Consider the following 24,418-nt stretch of genomic DNA (forward strand, 5'->3'; position numbering starts at 1 on the left):
GGTATGAACTAAATCATATTCCCGACGAATATACAGTAGAGGTGACAAATAGATTTAAGGAATTAGATCTGATAGACAGAGTGCCTGCAGAACTATGGACGGACGTTCGCAACATTGTACAAGAGGTAGCAACTAAAACCATCCCAAAGAAAAGAAATGCAAGAAATCAAAATGGCTATCTGAGGAAGCTTTACAAATAGCTAAGGAGAGAAGGGAAGTGAAAGGCAAGGGAGAAAGAGAAAGATACACCCAACTGAATGCAGAATTCCAGAGAAAAGCTAGAAGAGATAAGAATGCCTCCTTAAATGAACAGTGCAAACAAATAGAAGAAAACAATAGAATGGGGAGGACCAGAGATCTTTTCAAGAAAATTGGAGATATGAAGAGAACGTTTCATGCAAAGATGAGTATGATAAGGGACCAAAATGGTAGGGACCTCACAGAAGCAGAAGAGATTTAAAAAGGTGGCAAAATTATATAGAAGAACTATACAAGAGCGAGCTTAACATCCATGATAATCACGATGGGGTAGTTACTGACCTGGAGCCAGACATCCTGGAATGTGAAGACAAATGGGCTTTAGGAGGTCTGAGGAACAATAAAGCTAGTGGTGGTGACAGCATTCCAGTTGAAGTATTCAAAATCTTAAAAGACGATGCAGTAGAAGTGCTACACTCAATATGCCAGCAAATTTGGAAAACTCAGCAATGGCCACAGGATTGGAAAAGGTCAGTTTACATTCCTATCTCAAAGAAGGGCAATGCCAAAGAATGTTCAAACTACCGCACCATTGCACTCATTTCTCATGCTAGCAAAGTTATGCTCAAAATCCTACAAGCTAGGCTCCAGCAATATGTGGACCGAGAACTTCCAGAAGTACAGGCAGGATTTCGAAGAGGCAGAGGAACTAGAGACCAAATTGCCAACATACGCTTGATCATGGAGAAAGCTAGGGAGTTCCAGAAGAACATCTACTTCTGCTTCATTGACTATGCTAAAGCCTTTGATTGTGTGGAGCACAACAAATTGTGGCAAGTTCTTAAAGAGATGGGAATACCAGAGCATCTTATTTGTCTCTTGAGAAACTTATATGCAGGTCAAGAAGCAACAGTGAGAACTGAACATGGAATCACTGATTGGTTCAAAATTGAGAAAGGAGTTCGGCAAGGCTGTATACTGTCGCCTTGCCTATTTAACTTGTATGCGGAGTACATCATGAGAAAGGCAGGATTAGAGGAGTCACAACTTGGGATCAAGATTGCAGGGAGAAATATCAACAACCTCAGATATGCAGATGATACCACTCTAATGGCAGAAAGTGAAGAGGAACTAAAGAGCCTGTTGATGCGGGTGAAGTAGGAGAGTGCAAAAGTTGGCTTGAAACTCAACATCAAGAAAACAAAGATCTGCCCCTCTCAATTCCTGGCAAATAGGTGCTGGTGCTGGAGAAGACTCTTGCGAGTCCCTTGGACTGCAAGGCGAACAAACCGGTCAGTCCTAGAGGAGATCAGCCCTGACTGCTCCTTAGAAGGCCAGATCCTGAAGATGAAACTCAAATACTTTGGCCACCTCATGAGAAGGAAGGACTCCCTGGAGAAGAGCCTAATGCTGGGAGCGATTGAGGGCAAAAGAAGAAGGGGACGGCAGAGAATGAGGTGGCTGGATGAAGCAGTAGGTGCAAACTTAAATGGACTCCAGGGAATGGTAGAGGACAGGAAGGCCTGGAGGATCATTGTCCATGGGGTCGCGATGGATCGGACATGACTTCGCACCTAACAACAACAACATGGAACAAGGTTGGCTGAAACTGAGATATTTAATGTATTTACTTCATTTATATGCTGCATTTCTCCCCAATGGGCACCTAAAGCAGGTTACAATGTTCTTCTTTCCTTCATTTTGTTCTCACAACAGCTGTGTAAGGCTGGTTGTCTGGAAACTGATGGGGAATTAGCAGTTCATGACTGCTTTAGCAGTCTCCCAATATGCACTGTTTGTCAATAAGCAGCTATTACAAAGATAACATTTCAAAAATTCATTAGATTTATGCATAGCAAGTAGTTGGGGAAGTTATATCTGTGCAATTTCTGCCTCAATATTCATTACCATTGCTACTGCAATGAGGGAGCCTTGTGCCAATTATGGATATGTCAGGCAGGACTTCATTAGGCTTGGAAACAGGAGGTGTATAGGGAAGAGGCATCTGTTCCAGTTTCTTCTTGAACACCTCCAGAAAAGACCAAGGCAAAGTGTGGGCACAGGAGCCTTATTTATAAGCAGATACAATAGCTAACATTGCAAGCAATCTTACTCCTCCTTCTCATTGTTTTTGGAGCAGGGATAACCAATAATTTAATTGTGAATGAACAGACCTGCAAACCCCTCCTATTCCTTCCAGTTTGCCCCTGGGAGGTCAGAAAACCCCCATGACTGTCCCAAGAGAGCCAGCTTGGTGTAGGGGTTAGGAGCGCAGGCTTCTACTCAGGTGAGCTGGATTTGCTTCCCTGCTCCTCCACTTGCAGCCAGCTGGGTAACCTTGGGCTCATCACAGCACTGACTGAGCAGTAATATCAGGGCTCTATCAGCCCCACATACTTCACAGGGTGTCTGTGGTGAGGAGAAGAAGGGAAGGCAAATGTAAGCCACTTCTGAGACTTCTTTGGGTAATGAAAAGCAGGGTTTTAAAAAGAACTTTTCTTCTTCAAGTCTGTGCCTGCTTAACAGAGTTGTAAATGTCTACTGCTCTGTACCTGCATTGCTGTTTAGATGCTCTATTTAGTGGCAGATTATCCCACTACTTTCCTACAAGCAGAGGCAGGGGTGATCACAATTTCACAATTGAGCAACTGTGCTCCAGAGAAGGTAAACTAACCCACTGTCCCTTCCCATTACTATACATCAGATAACAAGAGCAAAATGCTTATAGCTTTTGAAATATATGAAAGTTTGATAATTGAATAAAGATATTCTGTTCCAACATTACAGGATGAGCAAGGGAACAAAGAAAAGATGAAAACTAGCAAGCCCCTTTACTTATCCTCAACTTGGTTCATATCATAATGATGTTTAAATAGGCTAGCTTTACTTGAAGAAGCAACTGTTTGACATTCAGGGCCATTCCGCAATCAGAAAATGTAGTGAAAGGGTTACCTCTTGCAGACGCTTTTTTTTTTTTTTTTACATTTTACATGATGTTGTCAGCATCTAGCATTCCAGCAACAAACAAGCAGCTACATCCTCCATTTTAAAGTGGTAGTTGGAGGAATCACATAAAGTGATTCTCCCAACTAACTTGTACAAACAGGAGGAGAGCAACCAGCAACCACTAGTGAAATGACTGTGTGTAATCAAAGTGGCCAGAAGTAGCGTGATCACCGTCTCCAGTGCCCGCCCTCATGCCCACCTCCCTTTCCCTTCTCCTTCTCCCTAGAATGGGGCTTTTTAAAAATAGCAAGCTGCCTAGAGCAACGAACACGTGTTGCTTGATCCAGGCAAAGAAAAAAAATTCCACCCACCAGTTGGCACAGAAAGCATACCTCTCAAAGCTCCCCCTCCAAAAAAAAAATCGGGAAAATAATTACTTCTGTTGAGCTTCAAATATCATAATTCCAAAATGGGGTGACATTAAAACATTCACTATACATCTATAATTATATGCATAGGCATAGCAACAGAGAAGTTTTACTTTTTAAAAAGATCACTTGCCCTTTAAAATTGGAAGAAAGGTGATTGACAGGTGGAGGAAGACTCACAGGTATAGCAAGTCCCTCTTCTCCAGTATTTTAATCAGCCGTGTGGAGTGCCAGGAAGTCGGAGAAAGTGGTAGAAGAAAGCGAGAGCACAAGGAGGTGAGAAATGGCGGGGTGCACAATTTTTTATAGCTGGCTTGCTATGTTCTTAGATGTGTGGAATGGCCCTCAGCATTACCCTACGGAACTTTGCTGCCCCAGTTCCCATGCGAGAGCACAAATCTGGGGTGGATGAGGTGCACTGGATCAAATGCTCCACCATGTGGGAGCAGGAAGAAGTAAGGCAACTTGCCCCAGCTCAAACACCAACCTGCAGCTCAGCCTGGAGCCTCCAGTGCAGAAAATGTCTAGTTAGGATTTCTTTCCATTGTACCTTGTTGTCATGGTTTAGGCTCCAAATTCAAGATGCAAGAAAGCTTCTTCCTTATGTCCTGAGAATTTATAATCTATTGGGGAGGGGGGTCATTTGGATCTTTCTGCCCCCAAAGGAATAATTTACTTTCTAGATATGTGTCTTTTAACAGCCTCTCCCTTAGGTGTGACATTCCAGCAGGATGCGAGATAGTACATCACTGTCAATTGCCTCCACTTAATCATTTTTGGCTGATGCCTTATCTATCTAATTTGTCTAATTCAGATCGCGGCATTTACCCTACTTCGGTACAATATGCTTCAGTCTGCACTCAGAGAAGGTAAATATATTTTTAAAAGCTAAGTGGTATTGTTTATGCATCAGTCAGAACAAAAGTATAGAAACAACAGAACATGTGCTTTTAAAATGTAAACTACATAATCAAATTAGGAAAGAACTTATGGCATCTCTTCCAGTAACTAGGCAGAATTCTGGTACACTTAAGAAATGCTGTCTCGTAAAAATAACAAATTAACTTCTGCAGTAGCCAAATTTGCTTGGTTGGCTACTAAGATCAGGAAAGTTCGGAAGGAATCAGGAGGAAATATGCCAAAGGATCATGCCACATGCTAAGTTTATAACGTACTTCAGTTTATTCGGTCTTAAGTTTTAACATTATTGTTAGTTATGATCTTTAGAATTTTCCTGTTTTATTCCGTTGTAAGTTTTAATTTATTTTATCTGTGTATATTTTGTTCTGGTCAAATACCGTAATAATTTTTCTTTTCTTTCTACATCACTGTCCCACTTTGGTCAGACTAATTTGCATAAACAAGAGCTTGGTTGTGCTGTGTTGGGAGCTTGATAACTCCTTTCTTCAGTCTCTTTCTTTCTGCCAGCTACCAGTCTGCAGCTGAGCTCCTGCACATGAACAGAGAGCAGTTGCAATAATTGAAATATTGGGATAAATTCTTGATGGAGAGCAATTCTTCACTTCTCTAATCCAGAGTGCTTGCACTCGAAAGCTCATGCCTTGAATAAATGTTTGTTGGTCTTAAAGTTAACAGTGGACTCTGATTTTGTTTTGTTGTGCTGCTTCAGACCAACATAGTTACCACTTGGACCACTGCTATGCTGTGATGTTAAACATACTTACTAGGCAGTATGTCCCACTGAGCTGAGAAAATGTGTGTAGGTTTGTACTGTGTTCTCCTCTTAGGGCTCAATCATGATGAAAAAGGTCCCTGATTAGAATCTCTAGTGGTTGTTTTAAAGCTCACTAGCAATCCCATGCAGTTGCTTTGAAGAATAAGGAAGAGTTGGTGGGAAAAGAAGTATACATATTTAATTCTTTCTTCCAGGGCTCTTCAACAATTTAAACTGTGTCTGTAAAAGTTAACTTTAGTTAAGGGAGAAGAAATCTTCACAACAATTGTATTTTCCCTGTTGAGCTAATAGGAGTGACAGCAGAGTGGAATTTAATCTAGTTTGTATCACATTTATATTTACAGTGCAATCCTAAAAACATTTTGCTGGCTGTAAGTCCTATTGGACAGACTCAAGTAAGATTTGACCTGCTTAGAACGGCACTGTTAACCTAGTTTCTTTATTTTTTTTAATAACCAGCATAAGATACAGTTTTATTTTATGAATTCCATGGAAACTCAGCTTTCATCACGACAGAGGCTGGTCATATTTGCAGGGAAAAAGCTGTGGAAAGGGTGAGATGATACATCGTCAAGAAGAATAAGGAAAGAAATCCTCTTTGTTTTGGGAGATATTTAGCTAGCCAAATTCCCCCCCTCCCAGTTCTTCGTTGTAACAAATAATAGGTTATTTCCGTTTTTAAAAACCTATTATTCTGATGGGATGGGTTTGTGATAGAAGAGTTACTACTGCCTTCTTCATTTACTTATCTTGGGGAGAAAAAAGGAGAGTGAGAGATTCCACAGAGGAAGGACTGTCTGACCTGAATTGTATTCATTATGATTCCTACATAATGAATGGGGGAGATCATATAACTCCCTGAAGCAAGAAAGCCCTTGGAGCTATTCCTAGCCTCATTATAGCAGTGAGCAAGACTAGGGGCCATTCCACACAAGGGCCAATGTTGCCAATTGCTTTCACAAAGCGGAAATGTTATTTTAAATAGTGGAATCTTGGCATTCCACATACCTTCATTTGTAGTGGAATCCAGTAGTGTTTCATTCGTTCCCCGCAGGTTTCCAGTCTCGCAGGAATCACTAGAAAGGAAACAATTTTTTTCTGTGCTTGTTCCCGCCCCTGGCCGTCAATCAAACGGAACAGCCAATGGGTGGTTGTTATCATGCTCCCAAAAAGCCCCTTTCCCTTTAAGCACAGTAAAAAAAAAAAGAGAGAGACCCATCTAGCTGGCGTGTGAGCTGGCAATTCATCGTTACCATGCTCCCCCGAGTGGAAAAAAAATCCCCCCTCTACGGGTGTGATTTTTGGCCGAAATTAAAGGGAACTTGCGAACAGGGGGCTGTGTTGTGCTTGGGGAGTTAGGGGAGCTTTAAAGCACTTCTGTGGAGGGACTGTAGCCTGAGAAGCCTCGCTGGGTGAATCAAGCCTCGCTGGTTCGTTTCTTTCCCCGCTCGGAGGAAAAAAAAATGGTGATCGCTTCGCCGGAAGTTTGGAAGAGAGAGCCAGGGGGAGGGACTTTGTTGCAACTGCTAAATTGAGAACGCACATGTCTTTTTCGCAAATGTTGCAGGTTGTTGGCAAGAGGGTAGCGATTTTCTGAGGGTGAATCCACATTTCCTGATTCCCCAAAAATCACTACAACAAAGCGATTTTGGCACTAGTGTTGCAGGAGTGTTGCAGATTGCTCACGACGTCATGCGGAACGCAGTTTTAGTAGCAAAAACAAAATGTAAGACTAATGCTATATTAAAGTTGTGCGGAATGGCCCTAGATTTGTGACAGCAAGGTTGTTCCGCTACAGATAGAGTGGCTTAACAGAAACTGGATCAAACCAGCCCAGTCTTGAAGGGTTTTAAAAGTCCATTTAAATTTAAATTTCGAGGTATGATCAGAAGAGAAATATTATTTACTGAGGTCAGATAGGATTAGAATAAAACCCACATTATTCCTCCCTTAACCCTTTCGCTGTCTAAGTGTAAGCTCCATTTGGAAGACAAAAGCGTTGACTAGCTGGCGCTTTGAAGAAGGAAGAGGAGGAGGAGGAGGAGTTGGTTCTTATATGCCGCTTTTCTCTACCCGAAGGAGGCTCAAAGCGGCTTCCATTCGCCTTCCCTTTCCTCTCTCCACAACAGACACCCTGTGAGGTGTGTGAGTCTGAGAGAACCCTGATATCACTGCTTGGTCAGAACAGCTTTATCAGTGCTGTGGCGAGCCCAAGGTCACCCAGCTGGCTGCATGTGGTTGATATCTCTATTTTTCCATATTTGGTTCATGCTTAACATTGCATTCCAGCCCAGTGCTATTCACAGTTTGATTTCACGGCTGTATCCACCACTTTGAGTGATCATAGAACCAAGTAAGATGGAATCATCAATACATTCAATGTTCTCATTGTCAATCGTGACTTTGGTGCTACTGCCAGTAGTTGTCATGATCTTGGTCTTTTCACTTTCCCATCTTTTCACTTTCTTCTTTTAGTCTCTTTATCAGGGTCTTCAGATCACGCTCTGATTCAGCAAGTTGTATCATCTGCATAGCGGAGGTTATTGATGTCACAACCTCCAATTTTGACTGAGTGGAGTAAAGGTGATGATAAAAATGGTTTAAAGCCCAACGTGTTATGTAGGGTAACATATGCAATGCTCAATACACCCTGCCCCCACAGACTGCCAAAAAAAGCTGGGAGAGCTGGCTGGTTAAAATAAGATCTGTTTTCAATGACCCGTTTCATTCTCTGTATAGTTTCTTTTTCTGCATGATCTTTCCAATCGTATTCTCTACTGGTTTTTTACTGACATAAACCAGCTGGGGAGCATAGCAGTTGAAGCATTGTACTCCAATCAGACCACACCAAACTGACATGTTGAGAAAGCAGACTGCATAGACTGGTTCAGAATTAAACTTCTTTGAAGAAATGACTATGTGCTTCATAGATGGCAGCTTCATCCATTGTTCATTTGCTACTACAAAGATTTCAAAAGGTAACCAAAGAGTAATGTGGTAAATAGTGTTGCACATTCTAAAATTCCTGAGCCAAAAATATACACAATGACTTTGTTTCAGGTTATTACCATGAGTCAATGAAAGGGATCACAAATATGGGGTCTTTAGGCATTTCGGGAACCCCCCCCCCAGAAGTTGCATGTTCTGTATATGTATTTTTAAGGTGTTTATTGAATACCTTCAGTAGCAGCAGGTGCCATGTTTTTCTTTGACTCTCTGGACTTTCTAGGTAATGGCATTTCTGCTTTTCAACTGGATTCTTGCAAAGGATCAGGAGATGTACTCGAAGCCAGTCATCTTTAGAAACAAACCCAGAGAAGGAATTTCCATGAGGGAGACTGAGCTTTCAGTGCTTGGCCTATTCCATGTGCAGTTCCAAATTTATGCAAACTTCCCACTAGGGGTTCTTTATGAACCAGATAAAAGCTGGGGTGTAAGCAAGAACCCCCCCCCCTCTGGCATTTTGCCTCTTGTCAGCAAAATCAATGTGTATAGCTTTTAAAGTAATGTTCTTGGAGCTAATATGTGACTTTGAGACAACTTGTAAACAAACCTTTGAAGTCTCATGCCACAGCCCTCGGCCACCATCTCCTCCTCCTCCAGGAATTTATTCAACAGTAATAATAGGACCATTACAATGGACATCCAGTTGTGAAGACATGTCTCATAGCAACTGAATGATTCATTGCATGCAGTCACACACATATGCCAGCATGGTGTAGTAGTTAATTCTAATCTAGTGAGCTGGGCTTGATTCCCCATTCTCCCACATGCAGCCAGCTTGCCAAACTGGAGCTAGTGGCAGACCTGATAGTGCTGTTCTGACTGAGCAGTCCTGTCAGAAGCTCTCTTAGCCTCACCTACCTCACAGGGTGTCTTTTAGGGTTGAGCGCTTTGGCTGCTGAAGTGGCTGTTTGCGCCTGCACACACGCAGGTGCACGTGCGCCACCCCTCCCCCACACGCCATGGCACTGGCTACTTTGGGTGTGAACAGCCTAGTGTCTGTTGTGGGAAGAGAAAGGGAAAGCGACTGCACGTTGCTTTGAGACTCCTTTGGGCAGTGAAAAGCAGGGTATAAAAACCAACTCTTCTTACTTTTGCAGGGATGGGGGGGGGGGCTTCTGCTAAGGAGCCCTTTCCAACTTTGTTCAATGAAACAATGATCACAAAGAGCAGTAGGGGTAGGGGTGTGTTGACTACACAAATAAAGATGATGATGGTGGTGGCATTCAGGGAATGGAAAGCAAAAATGATGGTAGGAAGAGAAATGAAATGCCCCCAGAAGTCCATGGAGGTCTACCAATTATTTCTCTTCTAAACTGAAACTTGGTACATGGTGAGTTTTGAGGTTGCAGCTAACTTTGGGGATTGTGCAATAGAGACAATTGGGCAGATTGGGCAATATATGTAATCAACCTGTTTGCCAGTTATTGTTATCATGCCTCATAAAAAACATCAGTCCTTCTGCTGACGGGCTAGGCCTCTGATTGTTCCTCATTGGGGGCCATGCCCCCAAAAGGGTGATGGCACTCCTCCACAGAGGGCCATCAGAGGCCTTCCCCAGCCCCATCCTCCTCCTCCTCCATGCCACTTCCTACCATTTACCATGAAGAGGAAGAGCCAGCAGGAGGTAAGCCAGGGAGCTGGGGTCAGCTATCCAGGTATGCTCTGCCAAGTCTGCACCGGGCTCCCACCCTTTGGGGTACCAGGAGGCCATGGAGGGCCATCCAAGCATACTCCGCCATGGTTGCCCTTGGCTTCTCAGCTACCTCACAGGGTGTTGGTTGTGGGGAGAGGAAAGGGAAGGTGATCCTAAGCTGCTTTGAGACTTCTTCTAATAGAGAAAAGCGATATATAAGAACCAACTATTCTTCTTCTTCTTCTTCTTCTTCTTCTTCTTCTTCTTCTTCTTCTTCTTCTTCTTCTTCTTCTCCTTCTCCTTCTCCTTCTCCTTCTCCTTCTCCTTCTCCTTCTCCTTCTCCTTCTCCTTCTCCTTCTCCTTCTCCTTCTCCTTCTCCTTCTCCTTCTCCTTCTTCTCCTTCGGCTGTATCAATAGAGGCATCACATCAAAATCGCAAGATGTCATAGTCCCACTGTGTCCCGCATTGGTCAGACTGCCCCTGGAGTACTGTGTGCAGTTCTTGAGATCTCATTTCAGAAAGAATGCAGACCAAATAGAATGGATGCAGAGAAACACAGCATATAGAATTAGGGCCTGGGGGACCAAGCCCCATGAGGAACGGCAGAGGGACTTGGGAATGTTTAGTCTGGAAAAGAGGTTGAGAGGGGACACAATTGCTCTCTTTAAGTATTCAAAAGGTTGCCACGTTGGAAGAGGGTAGGGAGCAGTTCCTGTTGACAGCAAAGACCCACAGTAATGGGTTTAAACTACATACAAAATGGCACCAGCTAGATAAAAGGGACTTTTTTCCAGTCAGCACAGTTCAGCAATGGAATTGGCTGCCTAAGGTGCCAATCTTTGAGTAGCCCTTTCGAACTCTGTGATTCTATTATTCAAATCAGGAACTAGAAGGGGAAAATGGAACAGAATTTCTTAGAGTTCCAGGCTCCCTGGAGATTGAACCAAAAACCTGCACGTCAGCAGCTAATTCTTTTTTTCTTTTCTTTTTTTGGTATTCTTTACAGAATATTTTTTTATTATATGCTACTCAGGAAAAATATTTTTTTAATTTAAAATGATCCTCTAGACAACTAATAAAGCAAACATAGCATAATACCAGATCATATAAAGAGTAGTGGTATCAGACAAGTAGGGCTCCATTAAAGGCATATTAGCGGATCAGACTTACCGGTTACGTGCTGTACCATGGCTTGTTTTCAGTCTTACTGAGTGTTAACATTGATTTTGGTCCTTCATTTGTGTTATGAACTCCACATCTGACAGCATCTTTTTGTCTTGTCTGGATGAAGCTTTCCAAACTAGTAGATTATGATTCTGCAAGAAATATATGTTTTCCAGTAGAAGAAGAAGAGTTGGTTCTTATATGCCTCTTTATATGCCTCTTTTGTCTACCCGACTCTTCTTCTTTTTTTACTGGAAAACATATACTTTCTTGCAGAATCATAATCTACTAGTTTCTTGCAGAATCATAATCTACCGACAAAAGAGTCTACTTTGAGTCTACTACTCAAAGCGGCTTACAGTTGCTTTCCCTTTCCTCTCCCCACAACAGACACCCTGTGAGACAGGTGAGGCTGAGAGAGCCCTGATATTCCTGCTCGGTCAGAATCAAACACGGCTCGCCAGATTAGAAGTCCGCACTCCTAGCCACTATACCAAGCTGGCTCTCATTCATACTCCAAATAAGCCAGTTCATTCATACCCCAAATAATACATGCTGGAGTAAGTGCTAAACGTCTGCACGCTGGCTCAGTCTTTTCCTTTTTCTGTTATGAGGTGCAGTAGTGTGTAGCATTTGTTGGTGCTAATCTAGAAATGGGCAGACCCACGTTCAAATCTATCCTCTGCCATGAAGCTCCATGGGAGTGACTTTGGGCCAGTCAGTAGCTCAGCCTATTTTACTTTACAAGGTTGCTGGTGAAGAGAAGAACTATTTAAACTGTCCTAAACTCTTTGGAAGAAGTGAGGGGGGAGAATATAAATACATGTAAGTAAATGAATGATTCATGCAGCCTCATAATTGAGTCCTATAGAAATGAGCCAAATGAGTGTGTGTGTGTGTGTGAGTGAGTGAGTGAGAGAGAGAAGTGCTATCAAATCACTTCCTACTTATAGATCCCTATGCATTAATGACCTCCAGAATGTCATATTGTTAACCATCTTGCTCAGGTCTAGGGGCTGCGACTTCCTTGATTGAGTCAGGTTGGACTTGCTTAATATTTCAGGTCATAGCTTAATCTTACACTGCATGTTTTATATACAACAGTCTAAGGACTAGGACTGCCATGTCCTCCCTGGCCACGGGTGGAAGGTGGGCAGGTAAGGTTGCCAGTTCCAGGTTGGGAAACTCCTGGAGATTTGGGGGTGGAGTCTGGGGAGGGCAGGGACCCCAATGGGGTAGAATGCCATGGAATCCATATTCCAAAGCATCCATTTGCTCCAAAAGATATGATCTGGAGTAACTAATTCTGGGGATCCTCAGGGCCCACCTGGAGGCTGACATCCCTACCAAGAACCAATCCCTAGCATTCCTAATTGAAGGAACTGAGATGTGTGAAAGGCCTTTGTCTCAGCAGATGGACTAGATGCCATCGGTGGACTCTGTGTTGTACTGTATTGGAGGAATTGCTTTTGGAACAAGACACAAGACATCATTATGATAACGCAGATGATGAGTCACGTGCCTGCTACAGCCAATTGACAGAAGATTCTAGCTGTTGGCAGAACACATATTTTGCCTGCAGAAATAAAGACCTGTTCAACAATCATATCTTTTTCTGTGTGCATTATTTAACAACAGCTTAAAAGCCATATGGAACAGACCAATGGAACAGCTTACAAAACTGACAAAACCCAATCATCTTGCATTCTTATACTGACAGTAAAATTTACCCTGTTATTGACAACAGTTGGTTTAGGTAAATACTACCTTGAGTTGTAGAGTGTCAGAAAAACGACAGAAGTGGCATTATTTGGACTGGTATCTTGAGAACACGTGATAGTATTAGTCTCACAATTTAGTTTGTGTTTAATGCTACTTAAACTTTCTTCATTGTGGGACATTTTTTTAAAGCATAAAATCTCCCTAATCCCCAGTTTAATCAATGGTGGGAAAAATGTGCTTCTTGCTGCTGACTTAGTGGCAGCTTTAAAATGTCACACACTGGTACTTATATCAGCAGGTGACCCTAAAATGTGAGGGTTTTTCCCCAGAACTTTTCCACCTGAATGACCTAGCCACAATCCATCACAGGCTTTAGTGCCCTGGAACCCACTGGAATCAATGAGCTTCATTCTGCATTGGATTGTGGCCTTCTTATATAACATTACCCAATTTTTTTAATTCAGGAGATTTGCAACAAACAAGTCATAATTTACACAATTTATTGCTGTAAACAGCTAGTCTTTTGTTTGAGAGTAAATAAGCTGTTCCAAATTATTTAGACTAATTTTGACTTTCTGTGTTGGCCCACTGCTAATACTTCCTGGATGAACTCTTGAGATCCTCTCAGTAAAAATGGCAGCAATGTGACTAAGTTCACCATATCTTAACAACATGTTAAGGGTATGCTTTAGGCTGTAATCCTCCGGAACAATCTGTACTGATTCCAAGGTTGACGGTGCACCAGTTGACACTGGACTGCAATAGCTGCTTGAATCTCATCCAGGGGACTTGGCTGTTGGAATGACTTTTAAATCTTTGTCCTCTTTTAAGATATACTCATCAATATTAGAAATGTGACAGCTAGAACTATTGAATATTAATAACGATGTTGGTTCAGTCAAAGGGGGTTATCTAAACTGAGAAGCTTTGAAACATCACAGAGAGGACAATTTAGAAATCCACCCTCCAGAATCTCCCCCTCCAGTATCTATACATTCTCAGGGGCTGGAGTGGCATGGTTCTACTCCCCCCCCCAAAAAAAAAATCTCAGTAGAGTCCTTATTTTGCCTTTGTAAGGTCTTTTTTTTTTGGGGGGGGGAGTAATTTTAAAGGGCCTTTATTTCTGCATACCTGGAGCTCTCCCCAACATTTTGATGTTCTGACCTTGTATGTGAATGGTCCATTGGACAGCTTTCATCTTCTACATTAGGGCCTACCAGTGTACCCTTAGATATTGAGCTTATGATCCTTGCCTACTTGGAATAACTTGCCGGGGAAATTAAAATAAAGACTTCAGTTGACTCTCCTTTCCTCGCTGCCCCCCAGTCTCTGCTGTTTCTTCTACCTCCCCTTCCCCAGTGCGCTCAGAAGGGTCACATTCTTCAAGGTCTCACAGCAGAGTCATTAGGCTTTCATCTCCTAATAACTAGCACCCTTTGAGGAAGCATCAACTAACCATTTTGAGTCATTAATCTAACAAAGGAATGGCCACAGCTAACATGAGCTGCACATCTGGTAGTGCATAGTGCAAACTGGATTTGATGTTCAAGCCTCCAGTGAGTTTGCAAGAGACCTATCTAGTGTTTGGAATGCTTGTCTTTAGACATACAGTGGAAGTCATGGAAAATATGAGCAAAATGATCTACTGTGTCTAAAGTAATCAAGACTCTACCTCTATCTCCTCAAATTGTTTATTTTAAAATTATAAGCTCCACAAATATGAGAAAACCATGTGACCAAAGCAATTGAGAGATGGTGACACAGGGCACTAGGAAGTGACTTTTAAGTTCTGTTGAGATAAATAGGGATTAATATTCAAATATTCAAATATTCAAACTCATAACAAAGAAAAATATGGTTAGAAACAGAAATCACAAAATACGAGCAAAATGTACATGTTGCAGATTTGATTTTAAATATAAATCAACAGTGAGCAAGCCAACAACATTTACAGAAAATCAAAGCCCTATATTAATAACATCTCTGTAAATTTCCATTCCTAAAACTTTGTTAATATCTAGCTCAAACATGTGCAAGTTTCATTAGACTGTGCCTATTATCTGGGCAGAATTCCCAGCTTGGCTGTAGTCTAGTAAGCAATGTCAAACAAGTAAATCTGTCACGTTAATTAATGATTCCTCCCCTCACTTTCTGTCCCTTTGCTAGTCTATTGAGATTTCAAAGATCTACAGTGATGTTTTCCTCTTTTTATCCTGAAGCACTTGGGGGCGCTCAGTAGGCTTGGTTATACCATGAGCCAACTACTATTGGAAGACTTGAGCAGAGGAAGACATTTCCCTAAAATTACCCTACCCCAGACTGAAAAGGAATGTCAAACCCAGCTCTCAGCTGCATCTCTCTATTGCCCCCCCTTTTGTTTTTGCATTCAAAAGATGACTGGATCCAATCTTTGCTGCCTCACTGTCTCAGATCTCACAGGGATATCAGCCGCCCACTCCTAATTAACTTGACGGGCAAGTCAGCAGCATGGCTCACCTCAGTTTACCTTGGCCACAGACCACACAGCCTCCTTCCACAACACAGCATCATGGCAGGAATGATCAAACCTATAATTGCTGAGAGTAGAGAACTCATCAGCATAGGCTAGTGAAAGCAGCCATTCAGAGATAATAACCGGGCAAGAGGAAACAATGAGAAAGCACAGTTGGTAATAGGCCTGGGATAGATTCCGCTCTCCACATTAGGAAAGGAAGACTGGCTTTGCTTCGTGTGTTTCGATAAATCCTCAGATTGAAAACTGATTACAGGCCTTCGTTGATTAATCATCTGGCTTTTAATTGGTTTACTTTAAATATATTTGCATATCATCCAAACCTTATGGCAAAAGGCAGCATTTCACTGAGATAGCCAGCTACCTAACAAAAGCCACTCTTCCTTAATATTTCCTTACTCATCACTGTGAGAATCAGTAAAAAAAATTGGAGCCAAAGTTTCTTTTATAAAGGGAACCTCTTCAGCATTTATGTGGGACTTCCAAGTGTTTAATGTATTTGATATGCCTTGTTTCCATAATGTTCTCAACAATTCCGCAAGGAAAGTCAATATCATTATCTTTATGGTGTGTGGGGAGGGGGTGTGGCAGTGGCAAAGGCACAGAGGTTTGCTTTACTAAATCTGAATATTTCCTTGTGCCATAATTTTACTAGGCACACTGGAAGTGCATTCCTTTGGCCAGTGACCATTTCCTGTACAGTACTTTTAGGCAGCTGTTTTATCTCCAAAAGAGAGGTGGGTAAGACAGGGAGAGTTTAGTAGAAATCATTGTGAAACAGAAAACTAATGAACAGTGCTTAGTTTTCTGGGAAAATACTGGGAAAATATGAATGGAAAGGACAATGAATGAATGGAGGAAGAAAACAATGAATGAAAGAATAATCAATGAGCAGCACAACAGTTCAATAGGAAACTTATGCACCTGAAGCAGCTGAAGGGCAAATGCCAAACAGGAATACACTGTCAGGCACGTATTATATTGAAAGATTGCCTACTTTGCTCCCTCTTTGCAGAGGGCAGAGATTTTATAGCAGGATCTCAGTTTAAAACAAAACATCCCTGCAAGGATCTCATTAATCAAACCTCTATTACATGTGGGTCTTATCGCTATGCCTGCTCCCTAGTAATTTCCATGGCAACTACATCTCCCATCCATCATTAGACTTTGCTTAACCTCTGCTATTTAACCTGCCACATCAATTCATCATTCCTGAGCCGTACAGTAGGATCCCTGGAGGTTCCTCTTGGGGTTAAATACTTACCAACTGCAAGTCCTTTTTGTGATCATGGGGCATGATCTACAGCATCCCTCTGAATTCAGGGGGAGTCCTTTCAGATGCTGGGTGTGGAAAAAAAACAATGGCAAAGCAGAATTGAAGGTTCCTTTAATAACCACCTACGGTAGGAGCACAGGCTGCAAACACATTTTTTTCTTTTAGGTCGCACCCACACAACTCTAATTTAGGCCCTTGGACATGCTGTTTATGTGCATCTGATCCATGGAGCCTGCTTCAGCTTGTGCTGGTTGTTTATTTCACAGAGGCCAAGCTGGATGCAGCCTACTAGTCACGAATCATACTTGCCATGTGCTTAATGCTCCCCCTCCCCTCTTGCAGTTTTAGGCAGGCAGCAAAAACACGTTCCTCATGCTGTTGATGAGATGCCATATATGGGAGAAGAATATAAGAAGAGCCCTGCTGGATCAGAACATGCTATTTGATTGAATGATTTTATATCATGCAATCTGCCTTGAGTCTCAATAAGAAAAGTGTCCTATCAGTATCAATAAACCTTATAACATTCAAGCTGACTACTCAACCGCTACCTATTTGGCCATCCCTGGGGGGTATGCCACCAACAGAGATGGAGCATTCTGCCAATGAGGGCCAATCAATTCAAACTGCACCCTACCAATGAGGGCCAATTAGTTCAAATAGTATTATGCCAATGAGGGCCAATCAGTTCAAATTGCACAATGTCAATGAAGGCCAATCAGCTTAAATTCCATGCAGATAAGTCATTTCCTACCTGATTGCCCCCCCCTGGAAATATTCCCCCAATAGGAGATGGTGTTCAGATAGGAATGGCCCACCTTAGTAGTTTATCCCCAATCAGGAGGGAGCTGTCAGCCAGGGAATGCTAAAAAGGAGTTAGCTCTCCACCTCCAACTTCCTGCCAGTTTCAGAACTTTGCTGGGTGGAAGAGGAGCCAGCCTCAGAGCATGCACTATTGCCAGTAAATTGCCCTGGCCTCTTTCAACTCAGAGGACATGATGGAGGTGGGGGACCGAGCTGCCTCCTGGCACAGTCTCTGTGTGCCTTCTGGAGGAGGAACTATGGGAGGTCTGTAAATGGTCCCCTGCCAGCACCCTGGGACCCAGGGCAGTCAGGAAAAGCCACTGCCCTGGGAATGTATACTCATAAGTAAGTCATGTGAGGTTTGTAATTTGCAATCTGTGAAGGGAGGAATGCTTTGGGTGTAATCACCACAGGTAATTGCAGCAGGAAAAAATAATGTTGATGTGGATGGGACTGGGAAGATGTACACTTTTCCTTTCCATATGGATACCACCTTGGTCTTGCTGCAATCTTTCCAAGAGCATCACAACAAAACAAATTTGAGACCAATGGCATGGAGAATGGGGAAAGTGTAGATGGGCCACAGAAGTACCATGAGGCCATGGGGACATATGGAGGGGGAGTGTGAGACACTGTTTCTCAGTAGCACCTTCCCAGAAGAACAAGAGTTGATTTTTCTATCCTGCTTAGCCTTCCCTGCCTCTCCCCACAGCTGAAACGCTGTGAGGTAGATGAGGTTGAAAGAGCTTTGAGAGAAATTGCTCTGTGAGAACAGTTTCCAACAGAACTGTGACTAGTCCAAGGTCACCCAGCATGCGGAGGAACAGGGAATCAAATCCAGAACTCCACATTAGAAGCTGTTGCTCTTAACCACTACACCAAGCTGTATAAATTGCCATTGCCTTAAAGAGATGTAGCTAGAGCACAGGCAAAAGAAATTGTTGCAGGAGGGAGATACTCAGCTATTTCCTACACGGAGAGGTGATTGTGTGGTTCATAAGGCTTGCAATTTGAGAAGGGAAGGATGCTTTCGTCTTCTGTGTTTTCTGTGTGTGTGTAGGTGGAGGAGGGGAGTGCTACACAGCCCCCCCATCCCTGGCCCAAGCAGCTCTTTCCTCCAGTGGAACGATCTCTGCAGTCTGAAGAAGAGCTTTCAGATCTCTGTGACCTTCCCCACCTAGCTTGGCCTTTGAGAAATGTGAGGAAGAGGGTGGAAAGGAGGCAGCCCACCACCGCAGCATTCTCGGCCTGGCCCAGCCTTTGGAAGATGTGGGGGGTGGGAAGGATGCAGGCTACACCCACAGTCTCCCAGCATGGCCTGCCCTTTGGGCCTTCCCTGCCTAGCTTTTGGTAAATGTGTGTGTATGGGAGAAAGGTAACGCTCAATTCTTTGACGCTCGGCCTTCCTTATGGTGCAACTTTCACAGCCATACATTGCAACTGGGAAGACCATAGCCTTGACTAGACGCACTTTTGTTGGCAGCGTGATGTCTCTGCTTTTTAGGATGCCGTCTAATTTTGCCATAGCTTTCCTCCCCAGGAGCAAGCGTCTTTTAATTTGTTTGTTGCATTCCCCATCCGCAGTGATCCACAGTGATCTTGGAGCCCAGGAAAATGAAATCTGTTACTACCTCCATTTCTTCCCCATCTATTTGCCAGGAATTGAGAGGGCCGGATGCCATGATCTTCATTTTCTTGATGTTGAGTTTCAAGCCAACTCTTGCACTCTCCTCCTTCACCCACATCAACAGGCTCTTTAGTTCCTCTTCGCAATCTTGATTCCAATTTCTGACTCATCTAACCCCGCCTTCCTCATGATGTGCTCTGCATATAAGTTAAATAGGCAAGGCGACAGTATACAGCCTTGCCGAACTCCTTTCTCAATTTTGAACCAATCAGTGATTCCATGCCCGGTTCTCACTGTTGCTTCTTGACCTCCATATAGGAGCTTTCATTCTAGCAACGGGCTTTCACTCTAGTGAATGAACAAAGCAAGTCAGCAAAGATCCTTTACGGCAGGGGTAGTCAACCTGTGGTCCTCCAGATGTCCATGGACTACAATTCCCATGAGCCCCTGCCAGCAAATGCCCATCAACAGGTGGAACAACCATTTTTAAAGGTAGCTTTTCTCTAGAGAGTTACTTTTACAAACGGAGTTTTAAGCATGTATACCTATTAATAGTCAGCAAAAAGCCTCTCAAGGCAAAGTCTGACAAATGACAAGCCGGGGGCGTTTGCTCCCAGCGGACGATCTCACAAGCATCATGAAAAGGCAAGCCCTGGAGGCGGGCCTGCCAGAATATCCCCAAATGACAGTAATTAAAGACCTTGCTGCTTCGTGTCTGGGACCTGCTCCCCTCCCAGCCCTTCTTGGTTGATTAGGAGGAAGCATATAATGGCAGCAGAGGAGGGAAACAGTGCTGGGGTCAGGAGGAAATAAATTGCTGCGGATGCTGAATTATGCGTTGCCTTTTCAAATAGCATCTGTGTGGGCTGCTAGAAGCTGAGACCTGAGTTCCAAAAAGGCAAAACCACAGAGCAGCGAGAGGGCTGGCGCTGCATGAGTAACTGTGAATGGGAAGTGCAGATGACACAACATCTGTGGGGAAGTGCATAGGAAACCGCCTACCTGAGCCTCATGCTGAAAAGCTCCCTGCTGGGATACCTTGAAAAAGGCAACAGAGGGAAGATGAGGTGGAGTCTGCCGCCTCCCTTTCCTTGAAAAGCAAGTGCCAACCTGGCTGCTGCAGATCTTGGGGGTGAAGCCTGAGGACTCTGAGGTTTGGGAAGGGGACGGACTTCAATGGGGTATAATGCCATACAGTCCATCTTCCAAAGTAGCCATTTCCTCCAGATGAACTGATCGCTGTTGTGATCCCAGGAGAACTCCAGCCATCACCCAAAGGATTTTCATTTAAAAAAACCCTACACATTGTAGAGAAAGAGCCCTCTTACAGTCCTTTACATTTTGTGCAATCAGGTAGTTTAGTTACAAATGTCTCCAAGTAAGTTTTCTCTCCTCCCTCCAGCATCAAGTAATACTAGTAATGCTCAATATGTTTTACATGGACATTCTCAGTGTGGGAAGAGATCTTCACTCAAAGGGACCCTGAATACATAGAAGTAGCCGTGGCTGCTTTTTTTTTGCATCAGGGAACTGAATGCTGTACATAGGCTGTGGGTTGCATCCTACATGCAACATTCCCTCCAATTTCTGCTTTCAATTTATGCTAATAAACTAGCCACATGATCTTTGCACAAGCCAGGACAAGGTAACTTTGTTATAAAGGATCAAAGCAACCTATGCTACAAAACCTCAGAGGTCTCAGAAAGCCTGAGAAGCTGAGATGAATTTGCACATCAGCTATGACTAAGGCCATGATGGTTTTCCCATGCACTTTACTATGAGTTCACTGTTTTTTTGTACTTGCTTGAACTTTAACTCTTTTCTTAATCTGTTAGGATCCCACATATCTCAAGCACTGTCTCTTCCCATCCAACAAAGGAAGCTTTGACTCTTGAAAGCACTCTGCACCTATGATTAGATGTATAGGCATAGCAATGGAGAAGTATGCATTAAAAAAATAGTGGGCATTGCAGGACCTTTAAAGCTTGAAGAAAGCGGATCGGCTGCCTGGCTTTAATGACAGGTGGAAAAGAGTCGTATAAACCGCATTGCTCTCTTCCGCCATTTCAAGCAAGCAATGTGGAGGGTGAGAAGTGCAAAAAGGCGGCAGAGAAGAGCGAGACAGGAAAAAAGTGAGAAGGGGCCGGGAGGCGCGATTATATTTAACATTACACTATTTGGCTGGCGTAACACTATTTGTAAAGATGTGTGGAAATGCCCTGTCTCTTTGCATATGGCTCCTCTTTTTTTTCCACCAGGCAGTTAGCCTGTGGTCCTATGTGGGGTAGTTATCCTTCTCAAGTTGCCACCTGCTGTTTGTTAAGAACATAAGAAGAGCCCTACTGGATGAGACCAGAGTCCATGTGTTCCAACTTCCTGTCTCACACAGTGGCTAACCAGTTCCTCTGGAGGATCAACAACAAAGCACAGAGATCAAGGCCTTCACTTGATATTCCTTCCTGGCATGGATATTCAGATGTTTACTGCCTCTGAATATGGAGATTTCTTTTAGTCACCATAGCTGATAGACCACTGAGAACTCTATCCTCCGTCGCCAGCTGGATACAGGCGGGTCATCTGTGCTGGTCCTCTTAGACCTGTCGGCGGCCTTTGACATCGTGGATCATGAGATATTGGTCCACCGCCTCGCCAGCACGGGGATAAGAGGCACAGCCTGGTGCTGGATACGCTCCTTTTTCCAGAACCAGACCCAGAGGGTTGCAGTGGGAGATGAGTTCTCGCGCCCCTATAGACTACCTTGTGGGGTACATCGGGGCAAGTCAAATAAATCAAATAATAATAATAATAATAATAATAATAATAATAATAATAATCTAATCTCTTTTTAAACCTATATGTGCCTGTAGTCATCACAACATCTTCTTCTTATGTAATCAGCTCCTGGGGGCACCACCCAGAGTGTTGTGTAGGCGCAGTAGCAAGGCTAATCTGTTTGATAGAGCTTTTAGAGCAGGGGTAGCCAACCTGTGGTCCTCCAGACCATGAACATCTGGAGGACCACAGGTTGGCTACCCCTGTTTTAGAGGGTTGTAGGATGCAGCCATTTTTAAAGAGAAAATGGGATTTTATTGAATTCTCTGTGTTTTAAATTTGAATCTGTAAGCTTTCTTGAGTTATATGAAGGGCAGAGTATAATTTAATAAATAAATTGAAATGAAAAAAGATGCAGTGTCCCCAGGGGGCCTGTTTCTGAGGACCCAGACCTCTTTTTCCTCCCTGTTTCTCAGCCATTAGGTCAACACTTTCCTACTGGGCTTGCCCTATAAAAGACCCGCTCAGACCACAATCTACTCCTGGACGTGCTGCAGGCATACATAACCGGGACTGTTGATGTGGATATTATTTTTAATTGCTGACAGACTGATTTTCAACTTAGTTTTAATTAATTGTTTTAACTATTAATTGTTGTATTTATGAAATGATGTACATTGCCCTGAGCTAGCTCACTGAAACGGCAGTATAATAATCAATTAAATAAATAAAATAATGTGATACTACAAAATGACAACAAGGAAAGGAGGGATAGGAAAGCAGGATCAGCAGCAGCAAGAACTTTCTCACCTGATCACATATTGGTCTTGGTTAGAGATGGAACCCAGGAAAACATGAGGTGGCCATTAAGCAATGATGGGGATCATCAACATCATAATGTTACCTAATGGAGAGAAAGGGGGTGCAATTAAGGGATCTGCAGGGATATTTTAGTCAAAAGCCAGAGAGAAGGGTGGGGGAAGTGAGAACAAGAAGACATGCTATGAACCCACACATTATTATACAATGGCCTTAAAGGGACAAAGTTAACTTCCAATTAGAAATACAAACTAGGTTCTGTCTCACAGGCTCCGGTGATTAGTAATCAGATCAACGTGAGCTTTTATAAGCTCCCTGCTTCCTCTTTCCCACCTAGGGTGCCAGTGCTAAAACCAAAGTACAGTCATTGAAAGCTGCTCAAAAATTTAGTGCAGGCATGAACTTGCCCATGCAATGCTTCCCTTGAATTCCAAGGTTCTAGTCATCGAGTTAAGAACTGTGCTGGGTCAGGCACTTCGCTTCTGTGGACAATGACAAAGCAAGGGGGTGCTGTGGGATGTTTTCTGCTGGTACGCAGAACTACTCTGCAATGGGAGACCTGGGAGAGCTATGTGGGGTTAAGCAGCTTGGGAAGCTGTGATACGCTTAACTTAGTCAATGGTAGACAAAATACTTCATAGATCAACATGAATAGCCATGTTAGTCTATCTGTAGCAGTAGAAAAGAGCAAGAATCCAGTAGTACCTTAAAGACGAACAAAATTTGTGCTGGGACATGAGCTTTCATGAGTCATAAAAGCTCATACTCTACCAGAAATGTTGTCCTTCTTTAAGGTGCTACTGGACTCTTGCTCTTTTCTACTAAATGCTACATGTATGGAGTGCTTGCTCTTCTTACTCTACAAACCAGGGAGGTTACTTTGACAATTTGAAACCAACAAAGGTAACAATGGGGTTTTCCATCTGGCTCCATACTTTCATTTATCCTCTGTCTTCCACGTATTCTTTTGCACTATTAGTTTTTGCTCCACATTTCCCCCCATACTTTTATCAGTCTTTTCCTAGCAATGAGATATGAGTTGTGTATGTGTGTGTGCATAATATTTCCTGTGCTTTTGTTGGTTCCTCCCTTTTCCTACCCACTTCCTGCTGACCAGACCATGACCATGGGGCAACCTCACTCTTGGTCCCACCCATCTTCCCCCCAAGGAATTTCTATCCCTCCTGTCATCAAATTTTTACTTAGAAAACATTCAATAAATGTATTCCTCCATATTGCTATAAGAAGGCATAGAAATGATCATTGCTCTTCCCGCATGTCTGTAGCAATTGGTATCTTTTTATTCCTCTGCCCCCCTTTTGCTGTGGTCATTTGCTTTCTTGCCTTTTTAAAAGGCACTCATTGCTCTTTCTGGCCACTCAATCTTCACTCTTTGCCTTTGTGCCTGGCTCTCTAGATATTCAGCCTTGGCTGAAACAAGGAAATGTCCTAGTGTAGCTTAAGTCTGTAGGCATGCCTTTGATATTTATTTTTTAAATTGCTCAGTAACAATACATCTCTTAAGACTGCCTTGATATCCAGCATGATCCCTTACTGTGTTTATTTTTCATGGGAATATAATTATTAGTTTTTTGGGGGAGGGTATTTGTTATCACTTTTGATTTGAGTGGTGACTGTTGTACTGATTCCGCATGGCGGCAGCCTCACTGGGCTGTCCCTGGTGCGTTGCAGTGGAGCAACATGCTCTGCCACTTCCTGCATCCCACAGGGGACATTTTTTGGTGGTGGACCAGGTCTGGAGTCAGTCAGGCCAGAATTTTTATGCTGTGGGAGAGGCGGAGAGGGGTTATTTG

The 24,418-nt window shown here is 43.1% G+C and overlaps 2 long non-coding RNA genes across 2 annotated transcripts in view; both read right to left on the minus strand.

The window, feature by feature from the left end:
• Window positions 1-16,650, minus strand: part of LOC143831116 (uncharacterized) — a 49,998-nt gene extending 33,348 nt beyond the window's left edge. The window contains exon 1 of the long non-coding RNA XR_013228727.1: window positions 16,571-16,650. This is a non-coding gene — a long non-coding RNA (uncharacterized LOC143831116). The remainder of the gene's footprint in view (window positions 1-16,570) is intronic.
• A 5,945-nt stretch (window positions 16,651-22,595) lies between these two features.
• LOC143831117 (uncharacterized) overlaps window positions 22,596-24,418 on the minus strand; it is a 62,752-nt gene continuing 60,929 nt past the window's right edge. Inside the window, exon 5 of the long non-coding RNA XR_013228728.1 lies at window positions 22,596-22,689. This is a non-coding gene — a long non-coding RNA (uncharacterized LOC143831117). The remainder of the gene's footprint in view (window positions 22,690-24,418) is intronic.

This window comes from Paroedura picta, chromosome 3 (assembly GCF_049243985.1).
Source record: "Paroedura picta isolate Pp20150507F chromosome 3, Ppicta_v3.0, whole genome shotgun sequence".
In the NCBI taxonomy this organism is placed as follows: Eukaryota; Metazoa; Chordata; class Lepidosauria; order Squamata; family Gekkonidae; genus Paroedura; species Paroedura picta.